Source organism: Lemur catta, chromosome 12 (genome assembly GCF_020740605.2).
Source record: "Lemur catta isolate mLemCat1 chromosome 12, mLemCat1.pri, whole genome shotgun sequence".
In the NCBI taxonomy this organism is placed as follows: Eukaryota; Metazoa; Chordata; class Mammalia; order Primates; family Lemuridae; genus Lemur; species Lemur catta.
Genome location: NC_059139.1, coordinates 34169941 through 34189107, shown reverse-complemented (window position 1 = coordinate 34189107; position 19167 = coordinate 34169941). Strand labels below are relative to the sequence as shown.

The window sequence follows — 19167 nt, the reverse complement described above, 5'->3', positions numbered from 1 at the left end:
AGATGAAGGGAACTAAACCTCAATTCTCTCCATAGAGGAGTGTTAAAGAATTTATGGCCATCTTTTTTTTTTTTTTTTTTTTTTTTGAGATAGAGTCTCACTCTGTTGCCCGGGCTAGAGTGCTGTGGCGTCAGCCTAGTTCACAATAACCTCAAACTCCTGGGCTCAAGCGATCCTCCTGCCTCAGCCTCCTGAGTAGCTGGGACTACAAGCATGTGCCACCATGCCTGGCTAATTTTTTCTATATATATTTTTAGATGTCCATATAATTTCTTTCTATTTTTAGTAGAGACGGGGTCTCGCTCTTGGCTCAGGCTGGTCTCGAACTCCTAAGCTCAAACGATCCACCCGCCTCAGCCTCCCAGAGTGCTAGGATTACAGGCGTGAGCCACCGTGTCCGGCCTTATGACCATCTTTAGTCTAGCACAAAGTGTGAGGTGTAGGGTGTAGGATTGGAGGTAGAGAGAGGCAACTGAGTTCTTACAATGCCCGGTTTCTGAAGTATTCATGCATGAGTACTCCCAGAATACTTTCTTAACACCTTCCTCATAGTGCCATGACATTGTGTAATTGTTGGTTTATGTACCTATGTCTCTCATTAGACTGTGAGATCCTCAGGATAACACGTGTGTCTTCGTTACATCCATATCTCAGTGCCTGGCACATGCTTGATGCTCAATAAGTGTTTATTGAATAAATTAAAATGGTTGGATGCCCTTAATTTCTGGGTCTTCAGGACACCAGGACACCAGAGCAGCCTCCTGCTTGGTAGAATTTCCTCTCCAGATCCTTATCTTCTTATTGACTTAAGAAATGCTTGATTTAAATGTCTAAAAGTGATATCCATTGTGAACATTTATGTGAATACCTTTCAACTTTTGCCTACTGTATTAGTTTTCTATTGCTACATAACAAATTACTACAAACTTAGCAGCTTAAAACAGTTCTAAGTTTCAGTGGGGTCAGAGGTCTGGACACAACTTAGCTGGGTTCTCTGCTTTAGTTCTCACAAGGCTGCAAAAAAGCTGTTGGCTGGCGATGCTGTCTCATCCTTGGCTTGACTCGGGAAGGATCTGCTTTTGTTGGCAAAATTTGGTTTCTTGAGGTTGTGGGACTGAGAGCTTCAGTTTTTTGCTATCTATTGGCAGAGGCCAGCCTTAGCTCCTTAACATACAGCTTTCTCCATATGGAAGCTCAAACATGGCAGCTTGCTTCATCAAAACCAGCAAGAGATTCTCCTTATAAGACAAGCATTATAATCTTTGTAACACAGAACCCCCAACATGGCAGCTTGATTTTCCAAAGCCACAAGGGAGTGAGAGATGGTTGCTATCTTACATAACCTGATCACATATATTCCTTCATACTCATGGGGAGGAAATCACACAAAGAACATTAGGAAGCAGGAGGCCATGGAATTTATCCTAAGAGTCTGTCTTGCATCCTTACACCAAAATAATTATTCTCATCATTTGAAACATCAGCTAGATTAGCTTTGTTTACAGTTTCATTTGACTCCTGACATTAAATTTCATTTATTATTTGTTAATCATGGAAAATGGTCATTCCCTAAATCCTAAGAAAAATCAGAGGGGACAATTTTCAGAAAATTCCATCCCTCTCAGGAAGTATATTCATTTAATTTTTCCTTTTCAGTAGTCACTGCCATCTTCTCTTAAGGAGACAGACACACATTTGCTAGAACCATTATTTAATGCAATTAGTACTATACCTTTATCCAGATCCTAGGTAGGGTGCTGGGAATTCTTAGCTACTACATAAGCCCACAAAATAATTTTTTAAAAAATTCATGTTGGTACTTTTAAACTCATTTGGTTTTAGCATAAATGTCAGATTTGGAGCCAAGGAACTTATTTTGTAATTGCAGAATTTTTTTTCCAGGAAGATTGGTGAAATGAGAGCCCTTGCTTCTCAAACTCCCCAGGAAGGTATTCTGAAGCAAGTCTGGGATATTCCAAAGCTACAGACCCAGTACCTGGTTTCCTTATCCTATAATCATGTCCAGGAATACGATGCACTTCACTGTTGCTCACACTTCTGCACCAGCCAGCCTTTCTCTCTCTGAAGCCAAGCTTCCCTGTAAAACAGGGTAACCTAAGATTATTGATCATCCCATGGCTATTTGATGGTGTTTCCTAGACGTCCATAGTATCTAGACGTTAGATCCCCTCCTCTTCAATCTGCCTGTATGCTTAACCTTCATACAGAGCAATACTTATTTCAAACTCCTTTGGTCTACTGAATTTATTTAAATAAAATAAGCAAATATAATAATATTAAGAAGATTCTGCTAACTTTTCAATTTCAAAATGGTAGCTGTAAAACTATGGTGCTAGAAGTCAAAATAGTGGTCATCTGTGGCCTCCCAGTAACTGGAAGGGAATAGGAGGAAACTTTTGGGGTACTGGTCATATACTGTTTCTTGATCTAGGTGCTAGTTGCATGAGTGTGTTCACTTTGAAAATATTCTTTTTATATTTTAATTTTTATTTATTTAGGTTTTTTGGTTTGTTTTTTGTTTTTGAGATAGTATCTTGCTCTGTTGCCTGGGCTAGAGTACAGTGATGTCATCATAACTTACCACAATCTCAAACTCCTGGGCTCAAGCAATCCACCTGCCTCAGCCTCCCAAGTGCCTGGGACTACACATGTGTGCCACCACACCCAGCTAATTTTTCTATTTTTTGTAGAGACAGGGTCTCACTAAGTTGCTCACGCTGATCTCAAACTTCTAGCCTCAGGTGATCCTCCTGCCTCGGCCTCCCAAAGTGCTAGGATTACAGGCATGAGCCACCATGCCAGGCCCAAGATGTACTCTTATGTTCATTTTTCCAAATATACATTATTCTTCAGTAAAATTTTTTTAAATGGCAGTCATAATGCTTCTTAGTTTTGTTGCTATGAAATGAACTTGTCCTGTTTTCTAGCATAGAAATTTAGTTACAACTTGATTTAAGTTCATATTTCAGAGGGCTGGGCATGGTGGCTCAAGCCTGTAACCCTAGCACTCTGGAAGACCGAGGCAGGAAGATTGCTTGAGCTCAAGTATTTGAGACCAGTATGAGCAAGAGTGGGACACTGTTTCTACTAAAGATAGAAAAATCAGGCCAGGCGCGGTGGCTCACGCCTGTAATCCTAGCACTCTGGGAGGCCGAGGCAGGGGGATCGCTCAAGGTCAGGAGTTCGAGACCAACCTGAGCAAGAGCAAGACCCTGTCTCTACTAAAAATAGAAAGAAATTATGTGAACAGCTAAAATTTAGAATAAAATTAGAATATTTAGAAAAAAATTAGCCGGGCATGGTGGCGCTTGCCTGTAGTCCCAGCTACTCTGGAGGCTGAGGCAGGAGGATCTCCTGAGCCCAGGAGTTTGAGGTTGCTGTGAGCTAGGCTGACGCCACAGCACTCTAGCCTGGGCAACAGAGTGAGACTCTGTCTCAAAAAAAAAAAAAAAAAAAAGAAAGAAAGAAAGAAAGAAAAGAAAAAGAAAAAGAAAAATCAGCTGGGTGTCGTGGCACCTGCCTGTAGTCCCAGCTACTTGGGAGGCTGAAGCAAGAGTATCCGTTGAGCCCAGGAGTTTGAGGTTGCAGTGAACTAGGCTGATGCCACTGTACTCTACCCAGGATGACAGAGTAAGACTCTGTCTCAAAAAAAAAAAGTTCATATTTCATCCCAAACTCACTTTATTAAATGAATTTCAGTGTAGCCTAACCTGCTTCATTTTGAGACTTTTATTTATTTAATTTTAATTTTATTTGGTGAATTAGGTGCTGTTAGGTTAAAAAGATTTTAACACATACAGAAAAGCTGTCCCCAACTTACCACTGAGTTACTATTTAATTTTTAAACATTTCTAAGGCACATAGTGCTAATAATGAAAAATATAAGACTAAGGGACTGAACTTAGTAGGAATAGTTTCAAGAACAGAGGAGGAGTTGATGTTTTAAAAGAATAGGGGCCTTTCTTCTGAGGCAGGGGGAAAAAGAGAAAAAAGATAAATATATAGTTGCCTCCTAAGTTGGAGAAAAGTTAAGGATACCCACAAATCATGGTCTCGATTTTTCCAGGAAATAATGAAAGTAGGTTCTGTACTAAGATCCATGTTATGGTGGGGCTGGTAGTTCAAGGAAAAGGGAAATAGGAAATAGATTGATAAGGTAAACATGGGTGAAGGTCAAGGGAAGTGAAGATACTAGTGAGAGTGCAGTTAAAATGGTTGACAAAAGGGTTCTCACTGCTTATGAAGATAAGAGAAGGTAGGAAATAGCTGATAAACTGTGAGAACAAAGACTGGAGGTCACACTAAGGACAAACTGCAGATTCAATGGCAGTCAGCACAAAAGAGAGGTAGAGGAGTAAGTAGGTGGCTGTAGGTACAGAGAGGGAAATTCACAACCCAAAACTTTGGAGAGGGAGTAATTTCATTGATGACTGGGTTGAAGGTGTGGCTCCATTATGGGTTGCTGATACAGAGTGAAGTTGAAGATCATTGGAAAAGAAAGAAGAAAAGGAATAGAAATCCTGAGCTCAGAGTGCTGAGTCATCGACATGGATGCTGAAATCGTTAGGTTGATGAAGGACATGAGGATAGTTCCAGGGCTGACACAGAGTTTCAGAAACGCAACTGGGCAGACAAGGAAGTAAATGGATATCCTGGTCAGGATCAGATTTAGGCAAATAGAAAGGTAGGCAAAGTTTGTCTCCAATATTTATCACCTTTGTTCCATAGCATTTTTTCTTAGCTTTGTTCAACTACTCACTCCCAAGAAACCTCAGTGCTCTCATGTTGCCCTCTCACTGTACAGGTTCCCCACTCTCTGCTCTTGACTTTTCTAAAATCCCAAATGGTCCCAGGACAAAAATAGAAAGTTCTCCATTAATATACCACTGTCAGCCCAGTGCTGTGCCTCACACCTGTAATCCTAGCACTCTGGGAGGCCAAGGTGGGAGGATTGCTTTAGCTCAGGAGTTCAAGACCAGCCTGAGCAAGAGTGAGACCCCTGTCTCTACAAAATATAGAAAAATTAGCCAGGCATGGTTGTATGCACTTGTAGTCCCAGCTACTCGGGAGGCTGAGGCAGGAGGATCGCTGGAGCCCAGGAGTTTGAGGTTGTAGTGACCTATGATGACACCACAGCACTCTAGCTGGGGTGACACAGTGAGATGCTGCCTCAAAACAAAACACTTTGCCCTACTTACCTTTACATTTTGATGGGGTTTTCTATTGACAAATTCTTACCTTGAAAGTGGTCATTTCAGGGCCAATACTCTATAGATGTGTCTGCAAAGTCATATAATTCCAGCAGAGTAGAAATCTCCTACTATCCTGCTGTTCTGAAAAAATCTTTTTCCAATATTCATTCATCCTTTTAGCACAGGACTTCATCCCCACAAAATGTGAGTTTCTTAGGGGTAGGGCTTGAGCTGAGTTAATATGAACATATCCATAAAAAGACTAACTCCTGACCAGTGTGCCTGACCTGTGTGTTATGAGATACTGATTCCCTTCTGTTTACCTGCCTTCCCCTTTCTAGAGAAATAACTTTTTTTTTTTTTTTTTTGAAGCAAGGTCTCAGTGTTACCCAGGCTGGCAGGCTGGAGTACAGAAGCATGATCATAGCTTACTATAACCTTGAACTCCTGGGCTCAAGTAATCCTCCTGCCTCAGCCTCCTGAGTACCTAGGACTGCAGGCCTGCATGAGCCATGGCACCCAGCTGCATCATTTTCAGCGTATGTTGTGACATAAAAAGGTTTTGGAAGCACTGACATAGTAGATATTCAAAAGTAACAATAGCTGATATTTACTGAACACCTACTAATGTGCCAAGCACTTTATGTATTTTAACCCATTTAATCCTTACAACAATCCCATTAGGTTGGTATCATTATTCTCATTTTGCAGATGAACAAACTGAAAAGACTTGCCCAAGGACACAGAGATGGGAAATACCAGCACCAGTATTCAAAATTTTTTATAAAAGTTTGTTTAAAATAAACACTCCTAAAAATGGCAAAGCTAGAATACAATCTGTAGGTTAGCTATAGGATGACAGGGAGCCTCAAGAGCTGAACACATCAGCCCAGCACAATTCCCATTTGCCAAGGACTCCGTAGTAGGTCCATTTTGCTGTGTCTTTTAAAAATTATCTCATCAACAACTAAGAGATCATAATTTGATTTGTGTCTGAATCCTCAATATAATGAAGACCCTTGTAATTGTCTATTAATTCATAGGTATTAATATAATTTATTCAAGTTCATTAACCATTATTATCCTCCTATAGCCTGCATGCCATTCCACAAAAGCCCCTGGCTTTGGGTGTTTCTTTACACACACACACACACACACACACACACACACACACTCACACACAGCTTCTCATCTTGCTTTGGGAAAAAATATATATGCCAACATGAGCCTTTAGGTCCATTTTCCAGGCAGGGAGGGGAGAGGAGGTGAATTGTAATGAGATTGGTTTTTACTCGATATTTTTATCGCAGATTGGGCCGAACAAACCGCAAAGAAATACGAGTCATTTGGCGCGTCCCCAGCTCTGGGGTTCACGGATCGATCGCACCCAAACTCATTTACTAATTTAAAAAATTACATCGTGGCAAAGTTCGTTTACATAAGAATTGGACCGAAGCCGCCGCCACAATCTGCGGCAACCTCGTGTGGAGTCACCACCAAGGCCCTCACTCTTCCCAGGAGGCTCCCACGCCGCCTCTGTCCCCAAGGGAGCCCAGCGGTCCCTCGCGGTCCTAGGTCGCTCGGGGAAGGCCGCCAAAGGCGCCCTGGCGAGAAGGGAGGGCGGGAGGAGCAGGCAGCACCCGGCCTTCGGTTCATGACCCCGTTACTCTACGGAAAAATGGAACATTCCGCTCCTTCCGCCCGCAGAGGGGAGGTGGGGGGAACCCTTCGATCTCGTCTGGGAGAGGCGACGCGGGCGCAGCCACCGGAATCCGGGACGCCAGGAGCCGCCTTACGGGAATTGCAGCCCCCTGGAATCCCGCCCCCTCGTCGACGGACGGCTGCTGGGCCTATGCCTGGGCGCGCCGGGGCCCTCAGAGGCCAATCAGCGCACAGGCCCCGCGTCCGGGGGCGGGGCGGGGCGAGGCGGGGGCGCCGTGGGGCGGGGTTGGAGAGAAGGGCCGCGCGCCGCCTCTGCTGGAAGGGGCCGCGAGCGTGCCGGAGCCGGGGCCAGCAGCCGAGAGGCCAGCGAAGCCGCGAGGTGGCCGCCCGGGCGCAGCTGAGCGGGGAGCCGCGCCCGTCAGGCCTACTGGTCCGGCCCCGCGGGCGCCGACGGGGACGTGCGCTGTGGAGGCGCGGAGGCTTGAGGCGCAGCGGCCTGAGGTGAGGAGGGGCCGGGGCCGGGGCCGGGGCCGGGTGAGGGGCCGGGTAGCGGGAGGGTGAGCGTTCGGTCGGTGCGGACGGGCGGCCAGGCCCCCGAGAAGGCCTCCCTTCCCCAAAAGAGGAGTGGCGGGCAGCTCGCGCCCCGAACTTGTCAGCTCAGCCTGGAAATCCCCAGATTCCGTCCTGTCCCTGCACCGCCGAGTTCTACTTCCACAACTTTGTCACCTCGACTTTTCAGTCCTAAGTACAAACCTTACCCCGACCACACACACACACACACACACACACCCCACATACCCCTTTCCCCCCCAAACTCCCGTCAAGATCATACCCCTTTTTGGTTACCAGATCCCACGTTTTTCCCATTCCCCTTTCCATCTCCCTTTAAATTCCATTGGCCTCGCACTTGACTCTGGGTTTTCTACCAGGAGGTTGACTTTCCTTCCCCAGAGCCATGTTTTCATCTTTAAACTGTAACGTTTCAGCATTGTTGAAAGTTCACAATGCTTATAAACATTATCAACTAACGTTTCTTTTCTTTTGATCTCTTCTATATACCATTCCTAACGAATCCCACGTAAACACTCACTGTATCCTAAGGAGAACAGATCCATCTGTTTTTAAAATTTCACCTCCCCCGCTACGCTTGAAGGTGTTCCAGGTAGCAAGGTTCTGTTCTTCAGTGGATGAACAGCATTTTATTCATAACCTGAAACTGGAAAAAAAAAATCACAGGTTAAAAATAAGACTTGCCACTTTTGTTCTTTTTTCCTTCAGAAAGAAATCCATTTGGGTTTAATTCGTGAAGTATTGGATATTTCAGCAATTATACTGCCTTAAAATAATTTATTAGAATTGCCAGGATGAATCGTCTAAAAAATTAGGGTATTTGGTTTAATCAGTGCTGTAAACAAACCCTTTAGACTGTGTGTGACTGCCAGCTTCAAGTTGGAACAACTCTTAATTTGAAATTACTGACTCAGATCATCATATGAGCTGTTCGCCATTATCTTAATTTCTTAAATTCATGTTAATTCTTATTTGGAAGTAACTCTGAACAGTGAACTGGAATACTACATTATAGAACCAAGTTGATATTAAGTTAAATTGTGCTTTCTGAATATTTCTCTTTGGGGATAATTCTCTACATTTGTTTTTAATAACACATGAAGGAAAAAATTACAGGAAGGAGTGTCAAAAAAGGAGGATAAACTTTGTAGTGGAAATTTTCTCTCATCTGAATTTTATTATTGACAATAATATACTTGTTTAATTTTCTTATAGGTAATTTAGAGCATTATAAATACTGCTGCCAGCTAATTTAATACAGCATATTGTTATGTAACAATGTTGTTCTCATATTTATTTATGAATTACAGAATTTTTAGTTTATTGAAATTTTTCCCCAGGAGTTTGCATTTCAGTTAAATATTAGGGTGGATCTCGATTGTTGTATACCGGTCAAGGAGGTGTTAAAATGTCCACTTTATAGAGAAAGAAACAGGCTCCAGGTCCCTCTGAAACCTAGATCTGTGTGACTCCAAATCTTGTGCCCTCAATCATTTATCACATTTCTCATAGAAAATCCAGTGCTGCAGTTTGGTTTGGGAATTTAAGGGCTGCCCATAAGTCCCCTACAGTGACAGGGAGGTTTACCCCCCTAGAAGCTTTATCAGAGCTTCTCACTTTAATGAGAATCAGAATTCCCTGGCCCTAATACGTTTGTAGGTTGGCTCCTAGAGAAGCATGGAATGTTCTTACAGGTTTCTCTCTTTCTTTGATTGCAAAGGCAGTTTGATTAAAGTTGAGGTTTCTGTTGTGCTTTATTATTTTACACAAATTCTAAGCACTTACTACCTGCTATAGGAACTCTCAGAGATGTATGAGATGTCATCAGGACCTTCAAAGACTTTACAAAAATTAGGTTGACAAACTTACATATGAAAAATTACAAGGATGCAAAGCAGTTTTAGTTAAATGCAGAGTGATACAGAAAATGTATAGATACTTAATTTAGGGAGTGATCATTTAAGGATTGGAATGAGCAGAGGCTCTACCAAAAGTCAGCCTTGAAAACTGGGTAAGATTTGGATAAAGGGAAAAATGAAGGAAGCCCATTCATCGTACATGAAGAACGTAGGATATAAAATAGAATGTAGAATGTAAAACATAACAACAGAGGACTAGCATGTGGAAAGGATCAGGAATAACCAAGGTATATTAATTATCATAGCCAATACATACTTAATACTTACTTTTTGTTAGTTACTGTTTTGAGCACTCTTCCCATGTTAATGCATTTAATCCTCCCAACCTTACAAGGTAGGTCTTATTAATCCTGGTTTTACACATAGGGAAACCCAGGCATAGAAAGGTTAATTAACAAAATTCGTACATAGCCTGTCTTCAGATTCTGAGCTCTTAAACATGATATATATTGCCTCTTCATATAGTATACTTGAGTGACAGTGAGTAGTTAATATGGTCTTAGCAGAAGGTCTTTTAAAACCCACTCTTAATTGTCTAGTAGGTGCCTCGACATAAGTTAGATTTGGAGGATATCAAGATTTGAAACAGTTATAGTGCAGTGTTATGAATCTTATTAGTGAATATGTAAGAGTGCAATGGGAGCAAAGGTGTTTGTGACAGTGAGGGGTAATTCCACAGAAGAGATGATGTTTCATCTGGGTTGTCAACAGTTAGAACTAAGCAGTCAGGAAAGGCATTGTAGAGGTGGGAGTAGCATATGTAAAAACACAAACTGAAAGAACAAGATATAGGGGAAGTCCAGTGGTTTGCTGTGGCCTGAGCTTAAAGTCTATAGGGCTGGCTAGTAGGGAGTAACAAAAGGTAAAAACCAAATTATGAATGGCATGGTGAGGTCAAGCAAAATGAGAAACTTAAATATTTGCTTTGCAGTTGGGAAACTACAAAAATAATATTCAGCATAATTGGAGTAAAAGATTGCTTGCAATTGCAAGCAGTTTTCTCTAAAAGTACAATGGTAGGGTAGCTTGAGGAAGAAGTCTGAGGAAAGGATTTTTTTTTTAAATAGAGATACTTGAATATTGGAGAAGATATATTGGACAGGCACACTGAAGCCAAAATTTTAGGTTCTTAAATAGTTAAAATATTTGGTATTAATATACACCCTTTAAAAAGCTTTTGGGGAAAAGAGTGATGGGTTTAAAGTAGTATTTTAGAGAGATTCACCCAACAATTACGTTCGGAATGCTTGGGAACAAGGGAAGAAACTGGAATCAGGAAAGCTGTTAAAAGTATTGAGGTGATCAGTGCCCAAACTAGGTTAGTCATGGTAGAGGGTAAAGAAAAGAGACAAGTGGGAAAGACATTTTGAAAGAAGACTAAATATGATTTGTGACTGAGAAAAGCTACAATGTTATGGATAGGTAAGAGACACAATGATGGACTCCACTGATGACAATTGAAGAGATGAGTTATTTGTAGATAGGGAAAAAGATAAGTCCTTTTGATTTTTTTTTAAAGTGTGTGCATTTTATTTATATTTTATGTATGAGCACATATATATGTATATGCTGTTTTAGGCCTCTTAAATTGATTTAATTCTGAGACAGAATATCCAAGATGATATGTAACTAGAATTTTAAAAAAGATCCAAGCCAGAATTCTTAAAATTACTTTGTTAAGGTAGTAGTTGAAGTTGTCTGTCTTCAAGGAATTTGGTATTTTGAAAAGAAAAGTTGGTGCCAAATACTTCACCTTTGGGTACATTCATAGCCAGGAGGAAAAGCTAGCAGAGAATTCTGTAAAGGCGACAGGAAAGTGGGTAAAGGAAAGACTTCAATTACATTACATAGTTACTCAGAAACCAGGAACCATGAGAATTTCAAGAAGCAGGGATGGTCAACAACATCCATGATGTTCTATCACTTAAGAAATAAAACATTACGAATATAATTGAGGACAAACAGTTCTTGCCCTTAAGAAGTTTAAAATTTAGAGAGGTAGAATATGCACAAAGTGCTACAGGGGCACAGAGAATACCCAATCCAGACAGGGCTCAGGAGCACCCAGTCATGAAATAAGAGTAAGGGTTTTCTAGACAGAGAAAATAACATACATGTTATTCTGCCTCAGCCTCCCGAGTCACTGGGACTACAGGCATGTGCCACCATGCCCGGCTAATTTTTTCTATATATTTTTAGTTGTCCAGATAATTTCTTTCTATTTTTTAGTAGAGACGGGGTCTCACTCTTGCTCAGGCCGGTCTCGAACTCCTGACCTTGAGTGATCCTCCCATCTCTGCCCTCCAGAGTGCTAGGATTACAGGCGTGAGCCACAGCACCCGGCCGCAATTCTTTTATATGCTTGAGTCTGTTTGTTCTGTACCAGTGATTTAACTATCTCTTCCCTTGCCAGTGCCATATTCTAATTACTGCCTTTATAGTATGTCTTAATAGATGGTAGAACAAGTATTCTTCTCTTTAGTGTTCTTTTTGAAAATTGGCTTTCGGCTATTCTTTAATATTCTTAGGACACTTGAAATTGGTTTGTAAAGTTCCATAATAAACTACTTTGCTATTTGGATTAAAGTTGTGTTGCATTTATGTATTAATTTATGAAGAACTGACATCTGTATTGTATTTTTTCCATTTTATTATATTTAGATCACATTAATGCCGTTTTAGTAAGGTTTTATAGTTTTCTCCATAAGTTCTCACAAAGTTCTGATTAGATATTTCCTAGAAATATTACAGTTTTTAGTGCTATTGTTGAGTAGGACTTTTTTCCTATCACATTTTCTAAGTGGTTACTACTGGTGTGTAGGAGAGCTATTATTATTTTTTTTCTTTTTTTGAGACAGAGACTCACTCTGTTGCCCGGGCTAGAGTGCCACGGTGTCAGCCTAGCTCACAGCAACCTCAAACTCTTGGGCTCAAGCAATCCTACTGCCTCAGCCTCCCAAAGTAGCTGGGACTACAAGGTATGCGCCACCATGCCCGGCTAATTTTTCTATATATTTTTAGTTGTCCGGTTAATTTCTTTCTATTTTTTAGTAGAGACGGGGTTTCGCTCTTGCTCAGGCTGCTCTCAAACTCTGAGCTCGAGCGATCCTCCTGCCTCGGCCTCCCAGAGCTATTACTTTTTGATGATCTTTTGTTCAACTATGTTAAACTCTCAATAGTCCTAATAGCTTATCATTTGGTTCTCATTCTTCTTCTTGGTAGATGATCATATCATCTATATTTTTTCCATTTTCATGTCTTATTTATTATATTTTTGGTTAAGATCTCTAGAACAGTGTTAAATAAGCGATGACACTAAGCATCTTGTCTGAATCCTAACTTTAATAGAAATGCTTCTAATTTTTACCTTTAAACATGTAGGTGCTTATTATAGGTTTCTGATAGTAATACCTGTGGCAGTAACAGCAAAAACTGCACTAAGAGTAAGAGCTGTTACCTTTTACTGAGTAGTTATTATGAGCCAGATGATTCTAAGCACTTTACATTTATTCATTTATTTAACATAACATTCCTAGGTGGTAGATGGGAAGGTGACGGGTGTTATTCTGGTAGTCTCGTTTTTACAGATAAGGGAAATGAAAGTGAGGGATGTTAAAAAACTTGCCTAAGATGTTGTACAAAAAATAGAGAAGCTGAGATTTGAACACAGACAATTTGGTTCCAGAGTCCCTGCTCTTACCTTCTTTATTATACTTCGTTGATATAAAGATAGTCTCTTTTAGTCTTGGTTTTCTGACACTTTGTTGTTGTTTTTAAATTTTAAATGAACAGTTCTTGAATATTATCAGATATATTTCAAACATCTATTGGAATGATCATGTTGTTTTTCGTCTTTAATTTCTTAATATAGTGAGTGACAGTATGTTTTCTCATGTTAAAGTATGCTTGGTATTTTAGGCTAAATACTTATCAGTGTTCACATTTTGATTTTGTTTTTAAATCTAGACTTTTTTGCACCAATATTCATGACAGTTTGACAATAGTTTTATTATGTAATCCTTGTTTGATTTCATATCCAAACATCTATGCAACTTGGATTTCCGGCCAAGATGGAATAACAAGGACCAGATTTACCCTCCTGCCTGAAACCAAAAACCAAAAATATATATAAAACAGTGATAATCAAGACACTGGACATGAGGTGATAAAAAACGATCTTAGGAGATGTGAATGCAGTGAGCCCTATGATTCCACTGCCTACTGCCTCTTCAGTTTCCAGGCCATGCATGGTACATACAGGTAGAGGAAACCCAGCCTGAGCCCAGTAGACACTCCTAAAGAAATGACTGGGAAGACAAAAGTGACTAGACTTCACAGAACAGAATACTGGAGAAGATATAGGACTCTGCAGGGGAAGCTTCGGAGGTCCCCCTCCTCTGTTCAGCTGAGTACTGAGCAGTGTGTATATGTAAAATAAAGGAACTACCGAAGGCCAGGAAAAGAACCTCCTGAAAGGATTAGAGGTAATGGTGGTGTTCCCATGGGTCAGGAATAGTGTCTGTTCTCACCAGCCAGATTGGAAAACATTTTGATTCATGGGACATTAGGTAGAGTATACAGAAGGATCTTGCCTTAGTAGTAGATAATATAATTAGTCCTAGATATTTTATAGTTTTTGATAAAAACTATAAACCAGATACAAGAAGTTCAACCAACTCCAATCAAAAGAAACATGATAAATAGTACACTAAGGTGCATCACAAAGTGCTCAAAACTAATGGTAAAAAGGAATCTTAAACACATTCAAAGGGAAAAAGACCTTTCATACAAAGGAGCAAAGAAAAGGATGATAGCAGATTTTGAAATGATACAAGCAAGAAGAAAGTAGAGCTTACATATTTAAAGTACTGAAAGAAAAAACTGTCAATTGAGAATCTATACCCAGTGAAAATATTTATGAAAAATGATAGTGAATAAAGATTTTTTGAATACATATAAAAACTTGAGGAATTCATCACCAATAGCCCTACATAATCAAAAAAAATGTTAAAAGTAGTACTTTAGGTAGAAAGAAAATGATATCAGGTGCTTCAGATGGAAATATGGATCTATAGAAAAATTGAAAGCTCTGGAATTGGTAACTACATAGGTAAATACATAAGACTCTTTTTCCTTCTTTTCTTTTCTTTTCTTTTCTTTTCTTTTCTTTTCTTTTCTTTTCTTTTCTTTTCTTTTCTTTTCTTTTCTTTTCTTTTCTTTCTTTCTTCTTTCTTTCTTTCTTCTTTTCTTTCTTTTTTTTGAGGCAAGATATTGGTCTGTTGCCTAGGCTGGAGTATAGTGGCCCCATCACAGCCAGTCGCAGCTGTAACTACAAACTCCTGGGCTCAAAACAGTACTCCTGCTTCAGCCTGTCTAGTTGCTAGGACTACAGGCACACACCACCACTCAGATAGTGTTTTGCTATGTTGCCCAGGCTGGTCTCAAACTCCTGGCCTCAAACAATCCTCCTGCCTCAGCCTCCCAGAGTGCTGGACGAGGCCCAGCCACTGCATTCAGCACAAGGTCTTTTTCTTATTGTTTAAAGTCTCTTTTAAAATAATTAACTTTTTTGAACAGAAATAATGACAATGTAATTTATAACATATGTAAAGTGCGTGTGAGGTTGGCTCACTGTGGCCCACAGACCAAATCCAGCATGCATCGTATTTTTGTAAATAAAGTTTTATTGATGTGCGTTTGTTTATACATTGTCTATGGCTGCTTTCGCACTTTAATAGGAGGGTTGACTAGTTGCAACAGAGAACTTAAGGCCCACAAAGCCTAAAATATTTGCTATTTGGTCCTTTACAGCAAATGTTTGCTAGGCTATTTTAGAAGGTGTTAAATGCTATGGAGAAAAAACAGGAAATGGGGGATAAGCAACACAGGCTGGTTAGGGGAGATCTCTGTGGGAAAGTGAATTTGAGTGAAGGCTGCAAGGAATTATTCTTTGCGTATTAACTTAGAAAGATGTCCAATATGTAGTATTAAATGAAAAAAACAAGTTACAGAAGATCTATCACTTGTGTGATTCCATTTTTGTACAATAGGAAAGTATATATTTATACAATATAAAGTTATAATAGATGCATAGAAAATTTTGCAGGAATGTCTACCAAAATGTTCATAGTAGTATCTCTTAGTGGGATTATAATGGACTTTCACATGACATTTTTTTCGATTTCTTTTCATTTGACATTTAAAAAATATTGCTATATATTTAATTCCTTTTGTGTTATTAAATTATATCCAAGACTTAATGCGTGTGAAACAATAATGAAGGATTCAACTCCTTGCCTAAATTTGAAGTTATATTTCAAAGATGAGCCACTAGTTCTTATGCTAGAATTTAACATAGTACTGAGCAAATCTTAGGATGAATTTTTATGTCTGTGCATAGAATAGTTTGGTAGTTGAGTTAGCAGGCTTAACTTAATGCTGATGAAAGACAAAAAGTATGATTCGCAGCAGTCCCCAACCTTTTTGGCACTGGGGACTGATTTCATGGAAGACAATTTTTCTGTGGGGTTGCTGGGGGCAGTTCTACAGCCTGTTTCCTAACAGGCCGAGGAGGATCCCTCTGTGGTGGGGGGTTGGGGACGGTTTGGGGACTGCGGTGTTAAAGAACTGCCTCAACTGCTTTTGTCAAATTCTACAAAATGTCCCTTTCACATTCCTGTGACATTACATAGACATCAAAAAAGTGTGGATTAGACATAGGTGAACCAATAATGTTTGCAAGTGTATATCAAAACATAATACTAGGATATTTGGATACACAAGTATTTATGGGATTATTTTATTATGAAGCTCAGGAGATATCTAAAATGGGATATTTTCTACAAACCTGAAAGCCTAACAACAGACAGGGATCTAAAAAGTACATATATAATAAATGTTGTCAAAGCCAACTTTCTGAACAAGGCTCTCCTCCATTTACAGTGAGACCCAATGGAAAGAGCACGACATTTGCAGGCAGAAGATTTAGTTTCAAATCCCTGCTCCCTCACTTACTAATTTTGTGTTTTGGGTAAGTAATTTACCTTGTCTGAATTTTTATATTTTATTTTGTTAAATTTCAATACATAATCCTTGCCCTACCTACCTGCTTCTCTAGGATATTAGGTGAATCAAGTAAAATAATTTACATGAAAGCATTTTATATAATGTAAAATAGTATCAAAGTGTTGTGAAATAATTGGGTACTAATGGAAGAGAGCAGAGTGTGGATAATTTTTAAAACAATTAATTTAATTATTAATTTTATGTAGGTGTGACCAACTTTTTGCAACTTTATTCACAATAACACTGTACTATACCAGATACCATACAGAAATTTTCCCCATCCTGATCCTTACTCAGCTTATTCGTTCAATAAACATTACTTTGCCTTCTGTTTGGCAGTTATAGTTCATACACTGTTCCACAATTATAGTAGTAATGTTAACATAGTAACAAAGTTTATATTGATATTTTTCCTTATGTACGGTACAAAATAGATCCAAATGTATTAGTGATGCTTCTTCATTCTGTCCATGGGTTATATTAAAAAGAAAATATAAAAATTACAATCCATAGGCAATAATTTATAAAGGGCACAACTATTAAATATTTATCAATTATAACTCCAGTGTTTTTCTCCCACTTGAGAAAATCCATGGGAATTGAAGTAAATGAGAATGAACAATTATAGGGATAATCTTGCATTTCTAATTCTTTTAAGTCATTCACTCATAAACTTTGTTACTTTAACATTAATAGTAGCAAATTACTTGTGATGTATCTTATAGCTCCTTTCAATACCACTCCTGTGTTGAACCACCATAGTTGAGGAATTACTACCGTAGAAGAACCACTCAGTTCTTAGAATAAACCCTTCCTGTATATATGGTTACTAGTCATGTTTTGGCTTCATAGAAACTTCCCAGATAACATGCAGATTTCAAGGAAAATCAATATATGCAATATATAGTTGTAATATATGCATAGAAAATTCTGCAAGAGGTAAAGAGACAGGATAGTGCCATTAATAGAATTTTGTATTGAATATTTACCGTCAACAGAATGAAAGGAGGGGAAAAATAAGCAGAGTTCTGTCATTTCTGTCAATTTTAAAACAAGACATACCTCCAAATGAAGTTAACTATATGACATATAATATTTTATATAGCACTACTGTGTCTTCATCTCTTAGATTTGGACTATGAAATCAAGTGCTGTAATAGATGTTCCTTCATCACATCTCAATGACAGTCCTTTAAAAATTAGGAGACATTATTTTCTAACTATTACAATGTGAAACCTACCTTTGCCTATTTCCTTATGTTCCATAGCACTGCTCAGGTAAATCTAATTGCTTTGAAGTAATCATAAATACTTTTCATGAATCTCTTGTTTTGGAGTTTATTATAAGAATGTAATACATCAATAGAAAGATGGAATGGTGTGGTAGATTTTTCCAATATGGGGCTATTTAAAGTTGGGGAGTAGAGAATGAAACAGGTAGAGGAAAATGATTCCTGCAACTTAGTTCTTTTGTACCTTTTCTTAATACAATCTAAACAGTTCATTATCAAGTAGTTTTGTTACAGAGGTGACTGTTACATGTTAGGGAATATGTAAGTTTATATGTTTAATAAAAGAATACTGTGTAACAAGTACAGTACTATGACACCCTCCCTCATCAAGAAGTTAATAGTTTTATTTAGGAGAAAAAATTTGCACATTGTGATTTTTTATTTAAATTATATTTATTTTTTGTGTAAGTATTAAAATTACGTGGTACAACATTGGAAAGCTGCAAAGAGTATATAGTGGAGAATCTCTTTCCACCCCAGTGGGAGATGTATTAATACTTCCTCTTAGGGCTATCCTTCGAGAGATATTTTATGCATATATAAAGAAATGAATGTGTGTTTTGTTTTATTTTTTATTTTTTTGCCCACAAATAAGCAAATTCACTGTTCTGTACCATAACAATATATTTTAGATAACATTATATATCTGTACATACAGAGCTCCTCATTTTTTTTAATGGCTACATGCATACTGTGTTTCAGTATACCTTAATTTAACTAGTGTCCTATCATGAACATTTAGGTAGCTTCAACCTTCTACTATTATAAACAATGTTGTAGTGAATACACTGGACATGTGTTGTTTTGCTTATATCTATAGGGTAAAATGACTAGAAGTAGAAGCATTAGATTCAAATGTATGTGTTTTAATTTTGATTTAAATTGCAAAACTGGCTATATGCCTTGTCTGGGTAGTTTTGTTTATTTTTAATTGAGGTCTAATTTACAAATAACAAAATTCATAGGTTTTTAAGTGGACAGTTTATTGGGAAGCTTATGCCAGTTTACACGGTAACCTGTAGTATATAACAATGCCTTTATTGGTTAGTCTTACCACACCACGTTGATACCTTTTTGGTTTTTATGTTTTTGCCAACACTATAGGTGAGAATGGTATTGGGATAATTTTTGGTTTGTTTACTTCTTTTACTAAACATAACTTACATACTATAAAGTCCAGAACCCATAAGTGTACAGCTCAGTAAGTTTTTACCATGGTCCAGATCAAGATAATAGAGCATGCCCAGCACCCCAGAATGCCCACTTTTGTCCTCTTCTCTACAAAAAGATAACCCCTATTCTGACCTCTGTCACCAAAGGTGATAGATTTTGCCTGTTTTTGAACTTCCTATAAAGGAAGTCTGATGCAGAGTGTACCTTTTTGGTATCAGATTTCTTTCATTCTGTATTATGTGAGATTCATCCATGTCACGTGTACCTGTAAGT

The 19167-nt window shown here is 38.8% G+C and overlaps 1 protein-coding gene across 4 annotated transcripts in view; it reads left to right on the top strand.

Moving 5' to 3' along the window:
• Positions 1-7171: 7171 nt before the first annotated feature.
• Positions 7172-19167, top strand: part of IL6ST (interleukin 6 cytokine family signal transducer) — a 43530-nt gene continuing 31534 nt past the window's right edge. Inside the window, exons 1-2 of one of the 4 annotated variants that reach the window (XM_045565668.1) lie at positions 7172-7376; positions 16307-16394. The gene's annotated coding sequence lies outside the window, so the exon portion shown is untranslated. Of the gene's footprint in view, positions 7377-12630; positions 13849-16306; positions 16395-19167 lie in introns of those variants that run through there. The other 3 variants (XM_045565672.1, XM_045565670.1, XM_045565671.1) reach the window with 3 other exon arrangements.